The following is a 15,914-nucleotide window of genomic DNA, read 5'->3' on the forward strand; positions in this document are numbered from 1 at the left end:
TAATACAGGATAAGTAATGTAATGTATGTACACAGTGACTGCACCAGCAGAATAGTGAGCGCAGCTCTGGAGTATAATACAGGATAAGTAATGTAATGTATGTACTCAGTGACTGTACCAGCAGAATAGTGAGCGCAGCTCTGGAGTATAATACAGGATAAGTAATGTAATGTATGTACACAGTGACTGTACCAGCAGAATAGTGAGCGCAGCTCTGGAGTATAATACAGGATAAGTAATGTAATGTATGTACACAGTGACTGCACCAGCAGAATAGTGAGCGCAGCTCTGGAGTATAATACAGGATAAGTAATGTAATGTATGTACACAGTGACTGCACCAGCAGAATAGTGAGCGCAGCTCTGGAGTATAATACAGGGTAAGTAATGTAATGTATGTACACAGTGACTGCACCAGCAGAATAGTGAGCGCAGCTCTGGGGTATAATGCAGGATAAGTAATGTAATGTATGTACACAGTGACTGTACCAGCAGAATAGTGAGCGCAGCTCTGGGGTATAATGCAGGATAAGTAATGTAATGTATGTACACAGTGACTGTACCAGCAGAATAGTGAGCGCAGCTCTGGAGTATAATACAGGATAAGTAATGTAATGTATGTACACAGTGACTGTACCAGCAGAATAGTGAGCGCAGCTCTGGAGTATAATACAGGATAAGTAATGTAATGTATGTACACAGTGACTGCACCAGCAGAATAGTGAGCGCAGCTCTGGGGTATAATACAGGATAAGTAATGTAATGTATGTACACAGTGACTGCACCAGCAGAATAGTGAGCGCAGCTCTGGGGTATAATACAGGATAAGTAATGTAATGTATGTACACAGTGACTGTACCAGCAGAATAGTGAGCGCAGCTCTGGAGTATAATACAGGATAAGTAATGTAATGTATGTACACAGTGACTGCACCAGCAGAATAGTGAGCGCAGCTCTGGAGTATAATACAGGAAAAGTAATGTAATGTATGTACACAGTGACTGCACCAGCAGAATAGTGAGCGCAGCTCTGGAGTATAATACAGGATAAGTAATGTAATGTATGTACACAGTGACTGCACCAGCAGAATAGTGAGCGCAGCTCTGGAGTATAATACAGGATAAGTAATGTAATGTATGTACACAGTGACTGTACCAGCAGAATAGTGAGCGCAGCTCTGGAGTATAATACAGGATAAGTAATGTAATGTATGTAATAACCTACATCCAGTAGTGTCCATGTGTTATGGATATATATGTATATATGTATAGATATATATGGCACCTGATAATGTGTCAGAGTTTACACTCAGTGAAGGTTTGTCTGGGGGCCACTCCGACCTTACACCATAAGTTATACCACTCCTGGGATCCCTAACCCCTGACTGTAATCGGTTGTCCATATATTGCACTGATCTGTCCGGTCCTCCGGCCCTGTGCACTTTCTATATGTTACCCTTTATGGTGAAGTCTCAATATCCTCAAGGTCCAGATCTGCAATCTCCTGGGTCAGGGTTTGCTCAGTTTAGATCTCTGTCAGGGAATGTATGAGAGAAGACTGCTGGTTGTACCAAGATGTGGTGCCCTGGTGTCTCTCTGCAGATAAGGAGGCGTGAGCTCATGTCTACTCTGCTCCCAAGACCTAAACAAAGGCCCTTTAACAAACCTGAGCAGTCAGAACGTCTTCTAGACCCAATGCTCTCCCCGACTGCTCAGGATATTTCCCTTTATATGATATTGATGGCGGGCCGTGATGTCTGGTGGATATTAAATAGACATCAATGAAATGTGCAGAGTGGACAGAACATCTCCAGTGCCGGATTGTTTATGGCTCTTCAGATTGCAATGCAAGAACGTTACAGGCTGTCAGCCAAGAAATCTCCGAAATAAAGAACTCAGTTCCATCCCTTTGTGAGTTATAATAGACCTTAAAGGTGAAGAGTAATTATATATAGTCAGTGATCTCTGATGAGTGATTACAAGTGTCCTGTAGTACCCGCTCTGAACAGAAGGGGGAGCACAACTGCTCATGTCGTATTATCATAGAGATACATAAAGGGGCAGAGGCCAAAATATCATGTACCTTGTTATATAATGTCATAGGAATCAATGAAATGAACAATCAGCCAATGCAATGGTAAAGCTAAGAGACTACACACTGCTATAATACTGCTCCCTTCGACTTAGGCTTCATGGCCATAGCTTTCCCTTTGTGTTTGTGCTGCTATATAGTGATCTCTACATCCCTCTATACTGCTCAGTCTCTTACACTTGTCTATATACTGACACTGACCTTAGTCTCCTTTTTTGCGGCCGCAACATCACGGTCGCAAACTAGCGCGGCGCATACCATCCCCGCTCCCATTGAAATCAAGGGGAGCGTGTACGGCCCGCAAAGGCTCCCGCGGCGTACACGTGACACATCATGCGGCACGCTACACCGTGTGAACCCTCCCTTACACTTGTCTCTATACTGACACTGACCTTATTTTCCTTTCAGACCTGGACATTTTAATATAATGGTGGTCGACCCCGCAGATGACCAGAATCAGTCCCATCGTCCTCGCCAGTAACATTGTCCTTATAATGTCCTTTAATTTTTTAGACTTGGATGATTTTTGGGTTTGCTGCTCCTTTCGCTCCCAGTGCGGATGTTCTGTGACGGCCCCAGTGCCCTAATATTAGTGATAGTCAGAGTGTCCCCATAACACTGATGGTTATCCCATTATTTTCTATGCACATGGTGGTGCCCAGAAGATATCCGTCACACCATTGTTAGATCCTGTGTGTAACTTGTATTATTATTATTATTATTATTATTATTATTATTATTATTATCATCTAATTACCTTGATGATTATTACGCGACATTCCCCGCGGTTCATTATCCGTCCGGCCTCGGCCTGTTCCCATTGTGTTATTATTACGTCCCCTCTGGCGTCCCCTCCATATTACACCGCTGTGTTTAACCCCCTCCACTCCCGTCCTGCCCCCTCCCCCATGGCTCTGGCAGCGCGCTGTCACGCGCAGTGTAATCTGTAATATCGCCTTTGTTTAATTTCATGCTCAGCCGCTCGGGTTATTAGACATTAATAATAAAATAGGGAGAAACCTCTGATGACGTTTTTTTCCCCTGTTTGACATGAAAATCAGAATTGGTGAATGTGACGGGACGGGGCGGCGGAGAGGAGACGGCGACATGACAGATACAGCGACAGGAATGTTACCGCACGTGTAGAATCCGATCAATCCCGTATCATGTATTACTCTGTGTGATATATGAATAATTGCAGATTCTTCATATTCAGAATCCCCGCAGCCGCCACTAGGGGGAGCTCTGATATTGAAGGACTATGATATTGAGCTATCCTTGGACAGGTCACTAATGTCAGATTGGCGGGGGTCCGATACCTGGCGCCCCCACCGATTGTCTGTTTGAAGTGGTTGCAGAATATAATGGAGAACACTGAAACCTGCTGATCTGTGAGGGTCCCGGGTGTCGACTCCCAACAATCTGATATCGATGACCTGTCCTGTATTGAATTCAGAATCTCTGGAGCTCCCTCTAGTGGTCGCAAAGGACAGTCAAAATTCAAGTCAAGGCTATGAAAGTGTTGTCAGATCGTGAGCGCCGCGAATACCTGACACGATGAAGGATCGGTCTGCGAGTCCTAAAAACGTCAGCAGTTTCTAAATCGGGCGAAAGAAGGAAAAACAGTAAGGTTAGAAGAGAGAATGGTTGTCTCGGACTCGCCCCATCCTGCAGTATTATTATTAAGCCTTCTACCCCCCGCGCGCCCCATGTGGATAATTGGCCGCACCCCGCGGTGACATTCCAGCTTCTCCATTCGCTGCCCCTCAGTGGTATTCCAAATATTATTCTAAGTGTTCCTCTTTCCAAAGTGTTAAAAATATTAAGCCTGCGGGAAGAGAAGGTTCAGAGGGGGAAGAGGATGGCGGAGCGCCGCGCCAAGAGAGATAGGATGAAAGAGTCTGCAACACCGAGCCCGCGATTAGTCATACTGCAATTGTTCCCCTGTGTATTTATACAAGAGTATCCCGCAGACCAGAGTATACACAGCCAGATACAATGCAAATGAGAGATACAAGGAGCCCGGACACTGTATACTGCTATAACCTGGGTATTGTCATATATGTACAGCTGAGACCTATATACATATACTTATATAGTGAGATATGGACCGTACTGGTATAACCTGGGTATATACTATATATAATTATATATGTACAGCCGGTATAACCTGGGTATATACTGTATATAATTCTATATGTACAGCCGGTATAACCTGGGTATATACTGTATATAATTCTATATGTACAGCCGGTATAACCTGGGTATATACTGTATATAATTATATATGTACAGCCGGTATAACCTGGGTATATACTGTATATAATTATATATGTACAGCCGGTATAACCTGGGTATATACTGTATATAATTATATATGTACAGCCGGTATAACCTGGGTATATACTGTATATAATTATATATGCACAGCCGGTATAACCTGGGTATATTCTGTATATAATTACATATGTACAGCCGGTATAACCTGGGTATATACTGTATATAATTATATATGTACAGCCGGTATAACCTGGGTATATACTGTATATAATTCTATATGTGCAGCCGGTATAACCTGGGTATATACTGTATAGAATTATATATGTACAGCCGGTATAACCTGGGTATATACTGTGTATAATTATATATGTACAGCCGGTATAACCTGGGTATATACTGTATATAATTCTATATGTGCAGCCGGTATAACCTGGGTATATACTGTATATAATTCTATATGTACAGCCGGTATAACCTGGGTATATACTGTATATAATTATATATGTACAGCAGGTATAACCTGGGTATATACTGTATATAATTATATATGTACAGCCGGTATAACCTGGGTATATACTGTATATAATTCTATATGTACAGCCGGTATAACCTGGGTATATACTGTATATAATTATATATGTACAGCAGGTATAACCTGGGTATATACTGTATATAATTATATATGTACAGCCGGTATAACCTGGGTATATACTGTATATAATATATATGTACAGCCGGTATAACCTGGGTATATACTGTATATAATTCTATATGTACAGCCGGTATAACCTGGGTATATACTGTATATAATTATATATGTACAGCCGGTATAACCTGGGTATATACTGTATATAATTATATATGTACAGCCGGTATAACCTGGGTATATACTGTATATAATTATATATGTACAGCCGGTATAACCTGGGTATATACTGTATATAATTATATATGTACAGCCGGTATAACCTGGGTGTATACTGTATATAATTATGTATGTACAGCCGGTATAACCTGGGTATATACTGTATATAATTATGTATACCATATCTCACCTTTCTTATGTCATCGCCACCTGGTGGTCACTTTACCCCTGATGCCCTTGGCCCGGATCGATAACAGATTTCTCTTCCTTACTCCATAGATCGGATTATTAACCCCCCACCCCCCATACTTTATCCTGCCACTCCTGATCACTGCACACACCTTGGCATGGGGATTCTCTGCTGGTTCTGCTTTTCATTACCCGCTGGCACGTTCCCGCCTTCTTCTGAGCCCACCAGGGATTGACTTTGACTTGTATTTTGTACTTGGATGTGCAGATTTTTCCTGGACTTGAATACTTGAGATTCTCGCAGCTTCTGTCGCTCCAAGTAATTCAGACCACCAACGTGTTCAGGAATGTTCTACAGCGGGCAAATTGATTGGAGATCCTGCATGAAACTTCAGGCCGCCACACAGACGACTCTTGCGGCCCACGCCACCAGAGTGTCCGGACATGGCAATGCTGGCGAGTCCGTCCATAGTCCCTGACACCATAACAGGGATCTCCGCTAAACCCACAGATACAATGTGACGGGCGGTGACAGTCGCCTCTCGCCGGGGTCTCTCATGATCCCGACGTGGCATTTACATTGGCATCTTTAGTCATAGTCCAGGTCACTTGGGCACAGGATTGATTTTAATGTATTTTCTTTGGATGCCGAGAGAACAGAACAGGAAACGAGAGGCAATAAAACCGAACACTATCACTTGGTGCTTTCACTCCTCCGCTAGAATGTGGTTTCCACGGGCACCTCCAGCTCCACTCATTCTCATTCCCCGAAGGTCTGGATTTTGGATTTTGTCCAATTGAGTTAAAATTCTGTCCGGTGAAGAAGGGTTTTAGTTTGAGGGAACGTCCTGCAGAGAGACGACTACTGGCAACGTACGAGCTGGCGGGCGTCTATATAGGAGGTTATGTGTAGCAGAGCTGAGGGTGTCACTAACTACAAGTATCTGAGACAACACATATGTGTGCGGATAAACCTGCCAGATAACTACAGTGCAACATCTACAGCACTGCTACATGTATATGGTGAAAAGAACACAACACAGTATAGCGGTATTAACTTATTATGTATATATTAAATAAATTGTACATAGGAGCGGTATTATAGTAGTTATATTCTTGTACATAGGAGTAGTATTATAGTAGTTATATTCTTGTACATAGGAGCAGTATTATAGTAGTTATATTCCTCTACATAGGAGTAGTATTATAGTAGTTATATTCTTGTACATAGGAGCAGTATTACAGTAGTTATATTCTTGTACATAGGAGTAGTATTATAGTAGTTATATTCTTGTACATAGGAGCAGTATTATAGTAGTTATATTCTTGTACATAGGAGTAGTATTATAGTAGTTTTATTCTTGTACATTGGAGGCAGTATTATAGTAGTTATATTCTTGTACATAGGAGGTAGTATTATAGTAGTTTTATTCTTGTACATAGGAGTAGTATTATAGTAGTTATATTCTTGTACATAGGAGTAGTATTATAGTAGTTATATTCTTGTACATAGGAGTAGTATTATAGTAGTTATATTCTTGTACATAGGAGTAGTATTATAGTAGTTATATTCTTGTACATAGGAGTAGTATTATAGTAGTTATATTCTTGTACATAGGAGCAGTATTATAGTAGTTATATTCTTGTACATAGGAGTAGTATTATAGTAGTTATATTCTTGTACATAGGAGCAGTATTATAGTAGTTATATTCTTGTACATAGGAGTAGTATTATAGTAGTTATATTCTTGTACATAGGAGCAGTATTATAGTAGTTATATTCTTGTACATAGGAGTAGTATTATAGTAGTTTTATTCTTGTACATTGGAGGCAGTATTATAGTAGTTATATTCTTGTACATAGGAGGTAGTATTATAGTAGTTATATTCTTGTACATAGGAGGTAGTATTATAGTAGTTATATTCTTGTACATAGGAGGTAGTATTATAGTAGTTATATTCTTGTACATAGGAGTAGTATTATAGTAGTTATATTCTTGTACATAGGAGGTAGTATTATAGTAGTTATATTCTTGTACATAGGAGTAGTATTATAGTAGTTATATTCTTGTACATAGGAGCAGTATTATAGTAGTTATATTCTTGTACATAGGAGGTAGTATTATAGTAGTTATATTCTTGTATATAGGAGGTAGTATTATAGTAGTTATATTCTGGTACATAGGAGCAGTATTATAGTAGTTATATTCTTGTACATAGGGGGCAGTATTATAGTAGTTATATTCTTGTACATAGGAGCAGTATTATAGTAGTTATATTCTTGTACATAGGAGTAGTATTATAGTAGTTATATTCTTGTACATAGGAGTAGTATTATAGTAGTTATATTCTTGTACATAGGAGCAGTATTATAGTAGTTATATTCTTGTACATAGGAGTAGTATTATAGTAGTTATATTCTTGTACATAGGAGGTAGTATTATAGTAGTTATATTCTTGTACATAGGAGCAGTATTATAGTAGTTATATTCTTGTACATAGGAGTAGTATTATAGTAGTTATATTCTTGTACATAGGAGTAGTATTATAGTAGTTATATTCTTGTATATAGGAGGTAGTATTATAGTAGTTATATTCTGGTACATAGGAGCAGTATTATAGTAGTTATATTCTTGTACATAGGGGGCAGTATTATAGTAGTTATATTCTTGTACATAGGAGCAGTATTATAGTAGTTATATTCTTGTACATAGGAGTAGTATTATAGTAGTTATATTCTTGTACATAGGAGGTAGTATTATAGTAGTTATATTCTTGTACATAGGAGCAGTATTATAGTAGTTATATTCTTGTACATAGGAGCAGTATTATAGTAGTTATATTCTTGTACATAGGAGCAGTATTATAGTAGTTATATTCTTGTACATAGGAGTAGTATTATAGTAGTTATATTCTTGTACATAGGAGCAGTATTATAGTAGTTATATTCTTGTACATAGGAGTAGTATTATAGTAGTTATATTCTTGTACATAGGAGTAGTATTATAGTAGTTATATTCTTGTACATAGGAGCAGTATTATAGTAGTTATATTCTTGTATATAGGAGCAGTATTATAGTAGTTATATTCTTGTATATAGGAGGTAGTATTATAGTAGTTATATTCTTGTACATAGGAGTAGTATTATAGTAGTTATATTCTGGTACATAGGAGTAGTATTATAGTAGTTATATTCTTGTACATAGGAGCAGTATTATAGTAGTTATATTCTTGTACATAGGAGGTAGTATTATAGTAGTTATATTCTTGTACATAGGAGCAGTATTATAGTAGTTATATTCTTGTACATAGGAGTAGTATTATAGTAGTTATATTCTTGTACATAGGAGCAGTATTATAGTAGTTATATTCTTGTACATAGGAGTAGTATTATAGTAGTTATATTCTTGTACATAGGAGTAGTATTATAGTAGTTATATTCTTGTACATAGGAGTAGTATTATAGTAGTTATATTCTTGTATATAGGAGGTAGTATTATAGTAGTTATATTCTGGTACATAGGAGCAGTATTATAGTAGTTATATTCTTGTACATAGGGGGCAGTATTATAGTAGTTATATTCTTGTACATAGGAGCAGTATTATAGTAGTTATATTCTTGTACATAGGAGTAGTATTATAGTAGTTATATTCTTGTACATAGGAGTAGTATTATAGTAGTTATATTCTTGTACATAGGAGGTAGTATTATAGTAGTTATATTCTTGTACATAGGAGCAGTATTATAGTAGTTATATTCTTGTACATAGGAGTAGTATTATAGTAGTTATATTCTTGTACATAGGAGCAGTATTATAGTAGTTATATTCTTGTACATAGGAGTAGTATTATAGTAGTTATATTCTTGTACATAGGAGCAGTATTATAGTAGTTATATTCTTGTACATAGGAGTAGTATTATAGTAGTTATATTCTTGTACATAGGAGCAGTATTATAGTAGTTATATTCTTGTATATAGGAGCAGTATTATAGTAGTTATATTCTTGTATATAGGAGGTAGTATTATAGTAGTTATATTCTTGTACATAGGAGTAGTATTATAGTAGTTATATTCTGGTACATAGGAGTAGTATTATAGTAGTTATATTCTTGTATATAGGAGGTAGTATTATAGTAGTTATATTCTTGTACATAGGAGCAGTATTATAGTAGTTATATTCTTGTATATAGGAGTAGTATTATAGTAGTTATATTCTTGTACATAGGAGTAGTATTATAGTAGTTATATTCTTGTATATAGGAGGTAGTATTATAGTAGTTATATTCTTGTACATAGGAGCAGTATTATAGTAGTTATATTCTTGTACATAGGAGTAGTATTATAGTAGTTATATTCTTGTACATAGGAGTAGTATTATAGTAGTTATATTCTTGTACATAGGAGGTAGTATTATAGTAGTTATATTCTTGTACATAGGAGCAGTATTATAGTAGTTATATTCTTGTACATAGGAGTAGTATTATAGTAGTTATATTCTTGTACATAGGAGCAGTATTATAGTAGTTATATTCTTGTACATAGGAGTAGTATTATAGTAGTTATATTCTTGTACATAGGAGCAGTATTATAGTAGTTATATTCTTGTACATAGGAGCAGTATTATAGTAGTTATATTCTTGTATATAGGAGCAGTATTATAGTCATAGTATATTTATATGCCTATGTTTCGATGCTTTCACCCCCTTATTATATATAATATGATACCTTTCTTTTCATTGATCTATTGCAGTAATAACGTACAGCGATTATATGTAGTACATTTCTGTATTCTGTGTTCGTTGGCATTATACCGTTACCGTTCTGCATATTTTGGAGTTAACTCCCTTAACCTGACAACTGAACACGGTTTATAGTCATATATTATATCTTGGGGTCCTTCCATTACCCATTATCCTCTGACACACCACTTGGATCCAGTACTTTCGTCTTCTGTCTGAGACAACCGCTACCGAACAATCTGTTTCCAATGATTTACTTAGAGGATTACTCCACTTGATTTAGATCCTCGGCCATAAATCACTTCTCCATTTCCCCGTCACCCTGAACCTTATTTCATACATCCCCCCGACCCGTGAATCTTTAGCAGATACTTTATATTTTCGGCTTATCATGGCCTGTCTTTACCTCTTTTATGTAGACCTGGTTTCTATTTGATATGTCACATCCAATCTATCTCTCCGGGTTCTGCGGCTTTTAGGACACGGATACCTGATTTTAGTTACATTTTTGTTTCGTTTTTTGGCTTTCGCTGACTTGTTGGCGCACATGCAAGCAGGAGACACACTTGTCTAATACTTGGGGCTCTAGCTGGAAGCCCCTGGAGCTGCGGGGGGCTGTCATATAGGATTTCAGGGGGTTTATAGGTTTAGTTCCTGCATAAACATATACAGGATAGATAATAAAGGGGTCCTCTGCTGCTGTGATAGGTAGACATATAAGATCGGGCTCGGACATACTCTATGACAGCTATTCCTCTCCATCCTCACATGCACATGCACCCTCAGCCAAGTGTGCAAGTATTCTGTATAGGGACATAGTTAGAGATGACGTATCTCATATTCACCAACTGTCTCGAATTAGACATATCTTGTCACTGCCAAACACACTCTCTGTCTGGTTCAGTCACTGCCAAACACACTCGCTGTCTGGTGCAGTCACTGCCAAACATGCTCTCTGTCTGGTGCAGTCACTGCCAAACACATTCTCTGTCTGGTGCAGTCACTGCCAAAAACGCTCTCTGTCTGGTGCAGTCACTGCCAAACACGCTCTCTGTCTGGTGCAGTCACTGCCAAACATGCTCTCTGTCTGGTGCAGTCACTGCCAAACACATTCTCTGTCTGGTGCAGTCACTGCCAAAAACGCTCTCTGTCTGGTGCAGTCACTGCCAAACACGCTCTCTGTCTGGTGCAGTCACTGCCAAACACACTCGCTGTCTGGTGCAGTCACTGCCAAACACGCTCTCTGTCTGGTGCAGTCACTGCCAAACACATTCTCTGTCTGGTGCAGTCACTGCCAAACATGCTCTCTGTCTGGTGCAGTCACTGCCAAACACATTCTCTGTCTGGTGCAGTCACTGCCAAAAACGCTCTCTGTCTGGTGCAGTCACTGCCAAACACGCTCTCTGTCTGGTGCAGTCACTGCCAAACACGCTCTCTGTCTGGTGCAGTCACTGCCAAACACATTCTCTGTCTGGTGCAGTCACTGCCAAAAACGCTCTCTGTCTGGTGCAGTCACTGCCAAACACGCTCTCTGTCTGGTGCAGTCACTGCCAAACACATTCTCTGTCTGGTGCAGTCACTGCCAAAAACGTTCTCTGTCTGGTTCAGTCACTGCCAAACACGCTCTCTGTCTGGTGCATTCACTGCCAAACACGCTCTCTGTCTAGTGTAGTCACTGCCAAACACATTCTCTGTCTGGTGCAGTCACTGTCAAACATGCTCTCTGTCTGGTGCAGTCACTGCCAAACACGCTCTCTGTCTGGTGCAGTCACTGCCAAACACATTCTCTGTCTGGTGCAATCACTGCCAAACACGCTCTCTGTCTGGTGCAGTCACTGCCAAACACATTCTCTGTCTGGTTCAGTCACTGCCAAACACGCTCTCTGTCTGGTGCAGTCACTGCCAAAAACGCTCTCTGTCTAGTGTAGTCACTGCCAAACACATTCTCTGTCTAGTGCAGTCACTGCCAAACACGCTCTCTGTCTGGTGCAGTCACTGCCAAACACGCTCTCTGTCTGGTGCAGTCACTGCCAAACACATTCTCTGTCTGGTGCAGTCACTGCCAAACACACTCTCTGTCTGGTGCAGTCACTGCCAAACACGCTCTCTGTCTGGTGCAGTCACTGCCAAACACGCTCTCTGTCTGGTGCAGTCACTGCAAAACACGCTCTCTGTCTGGTGCAGTCACTGCCAAACACATTCTCTGTCTGGTGCAGTCACTGCCAAAAACGCTGTCTAGTGCAGTCACTGCCAAACACGCTCTCTGTCTGGTGCAGTCACTGTCAAACACATTCTCTGTCTGGTGCAGTCACTGCCAAACACGCTCTCTGTCTGGTGCAGTCACTGCCAAACACGCTCTCTGTCTGGTGCAGTCACTGCCAAACACACTCTCTGTCTGGTGCAATCACTGCCATACACGCTCTCTGTCTGGTGCAGTCACTGCCAAACACGCTCTCTCTCTCTGGTGCTCTGTCTATGCTAATTTGCTTACTACTGTTAGCCAATAGACTGGTTCCCTCTAGTGGCAGGGCGCGAACCTCCTGTACTACAAGCCGCCATTACTCTAAGGTGTATGACCCACATAAGACTCCTGGACTGTATGTAGATAATCACTGCACCTCCTATAGCTGTGGTCTACATGATCAGTGCCATGTGTCTGAATATATGTGTCTGGTTATATGAGACGGAAGTCCAATAGCAAAATGGGACCCCATTATGGTGCAGGGTTTTGCCATCCAGGACAGAAGGGTCTTGTTTTATTTTGGCCTCCACCATTTTTTCCTTCTTATTGAGCCCCCATTTGCAGTTCCTCAGGGGATGGGCCAATAGGATCGGTCCAATCAGATTGAGGAATCTTACATAGGCTGGTCCTATCGTATGGGTCTACCCTTGCAATGGTTAGGGGTGTACAATGCAGTGGGGTACCTCAAAAGATTGCCGATTTGTCCTGGCCTGTGGTGCTGAGGATTTACGGATAACTAGAGGGCGACTGTTTTACAAGTTTGATTTATTTAGTCCTCGTAGTCCTTGGATTGTCTGTGCGTCTGCTGTGTAATCCTTCGCTGCAGGCAGGTGTTTACCAAGGAACAGAAAGTTCAACCTAATTATGAGTCCGGGGTCTGCGGAGCTGCCAACACGTTCTGCTTGGGCTGTGTCAGTCCTGGTGTAACGGTGCAGGAACGCCGCACTGCACAAGGCGAAATCCTACAGCCTATGCCAAAGTATCAAATACTTCCCGGCCCACTCAACATCAGCCCGGAGAGGTGAGGAACAAGGCCAGCCGCTCCAATGCTAAAATCCCACAATTTACATCATATAGGAATTTGGAAAAAATGAGCGCGGCCCCTTCCATCGCTGCTTCATTCATCGGGTCGTTCGGTTGCCAAAATTGGCCAAGCCTGAGCCTCGATTACCAAGGCCCTTTAGGCATCATTAACACTTCAACGCTGATTTTTTTTTTTTGTGGGGTTGCGGGGGAAGTGTCACCTTGGAAATTGAATTGATTGTAGCACGTTCCTGGGTAGCGTCCATCTTGGATTAGGCATGAATGGTTTCTTTCTGTAGGATTGTTCTCGGTGATGGATTCTCAAAGTCTTGGTTTGGTGTTGGGTGAAAGGTAGTTTTGTACGTGGTTGGTTTCAGTCGCGGATACTGTCATGTGGAGACATTGCAAAAGGGTGTAGACCCCAACTATCCCCGAGCAAGGCTTAGGAGGGAGACCAGTAGCGGTGATGGCCAGTGATGTATTGGGATAAATATAACAGTCCGTGGAGTCTCATCTTCCTCTTAGTTGGTGACCGCTATATGGGGAGGTGGGGGTGGGGTGGGGAGGGTGTATTGGGATAAATATAACAGTCCGTGGAGTCTTCAATGTAGATAGGGATACAGACTTCGTCCCAGTGTTGAAGCTAGGGTCCCACCCTAGTCTCATCTTCCTCTGGTTTGGTGACAGCTGGACACGTATTGGGCAGCGATCTCCACAGTGGCCTCTTCTTCTCCCAGTAGGATGTAGAGTTTCCTCTTCTCCCAGTCTGGGATGTGGGCAGAGAGTCTTTGGTAGTGGACGGCCCTCACAGCTGAGTATTTGGTGCAGTGTAGCAGGAAGTGGGTCTCGTCTTCTAGGGCCCCCCGGTCACAGTGCTGGCACAGTCTCTTCTCCCGTGGCTTGTACGTCTGCCTGTATCGCCCCGTCTCTATCTCTAGGTTGTGGGCGCTCAGTCTGTACCGGCTCAGGGTCTGTCTGTGTTTGGGGTGGCGTATTCTCTCCAGGTAGGTGGCCATGGTGTAGTCCCTTTGTAGGGATTGGTACACATTGGTGAGTTTCTTGGAGTTATTTATTTCGTTTCTCCATTCTTCAATGTACCGCTCTCTGTTTGCCTCTGTGGTCGCCTTTATTTCGGCCTTGGTTATCATCTGTTGGTGCCATTATCTTGTCCAGGCGCAGAGGAGATGATCAGCTCTGCAAGAAAGATGAGAAACCATCAAAACTAATAGACCATCAAGTGCCAGCGAAGCCTAAACCGTCCTAACCAGGGGGGCAGAGCCTGCCATATCAGCGTCACCACAGACCACAAACACATGAAAGGGTTAACACAGGCAGACTCTCCAGCCTCGTATGTGCACAGTAACAAGGAAGCCAGAGAGGACAGAGACCGTTAATACTGGCACCCCAAATATTACCAAAGACCCCCCACAGTGACACAAGCCAAGGACGTCAGCTCTGCGAGCGGGGAATCACACAGGATAGGATTAGATACACAGCTCAGTATACAGTATCACACAGGATAGGATTAGATACACAGCTCAGTATACAGTATCACACAGGATAGGATTAGATACACAGCTCAGTATACAGTATCATACGGGATAGGATTAGATACACAGCTCAGCAGTCAATATCACATATGACAGGCAATGACACAATGACAGCTGGGTTAAAAGACACTGACATTTGGGGTATAGAATAGTGGCATGCTGTCCTTGGAACATATGACACTGAAACTTGGGATACAGGACAGTGACATTTAAGGGGGAGTTCACACGGAGTAACGTGCCGCGTGATGTGGCACGTTTACGGCGTGTGAGATTTTGAGCGCCATATACGCTCCCATTGATTTCAATGGGAGCCTGGATCGTATACGCCGCATTATTTTGCGGCCGTGATTTTGCAGCCGCAAAATCACGGCCGCAACATAACGCCGCATATACGATCCAGGCTCCCATTGAAATCAATGGGAGCGTATATGGCGCTCAAAATCTCACACGCCGTAAACGTGACACATCACGCGGCACGTTACTCCGTGTGAACTCCCCCTTAGGATATAAGATAGTGACAGTTGGGGTACAGAACACCCACACCAGTTAATCGATTCTTTCTATGACATAAACCATAAGACCATTTCGGCTGGGACTTTGTAGCTAGCTCCTCTCCGGCTCTCCGTATTTCTCGGTGTCATCTCTTCACTGCTTCCATTTACATAAATTACGGACGGCACACTGAACAATCACAAGAATCTTTTACTCTTTTACGGCTTTTTCTGAATTCCTGGAATCCGACCAGCAATATGTGAGGCAGCTGCAGAGAAAAACATCGAAAAATCTATGACCCAAAATATGTTGTAACTTAATTAGAATCGGCGCTCGCCAGACGCGTACGGACCAGGAACTAGAGATGAGCTAACCAATTCAGAGCGATACAGATTTGACCTAAATTTTCCAAAAGTTTCTGAAACTTTGGGGGCTCGTCACC

This window comes from Leptodactylus fuscus, chromosome 6 (genome assembly GCF_031893055.1).
Source record: "Leptodactylus fuscus isolate aLepFus1 chromosome 6, aLepFus1.hap2, whole genome shotgun sequence".
NCBI lineage: Eukaryota > Metazoa > Chordata > Amphibia > Anura > Leptodactylidae > Leptodactylus > Leptodactylus fuscus.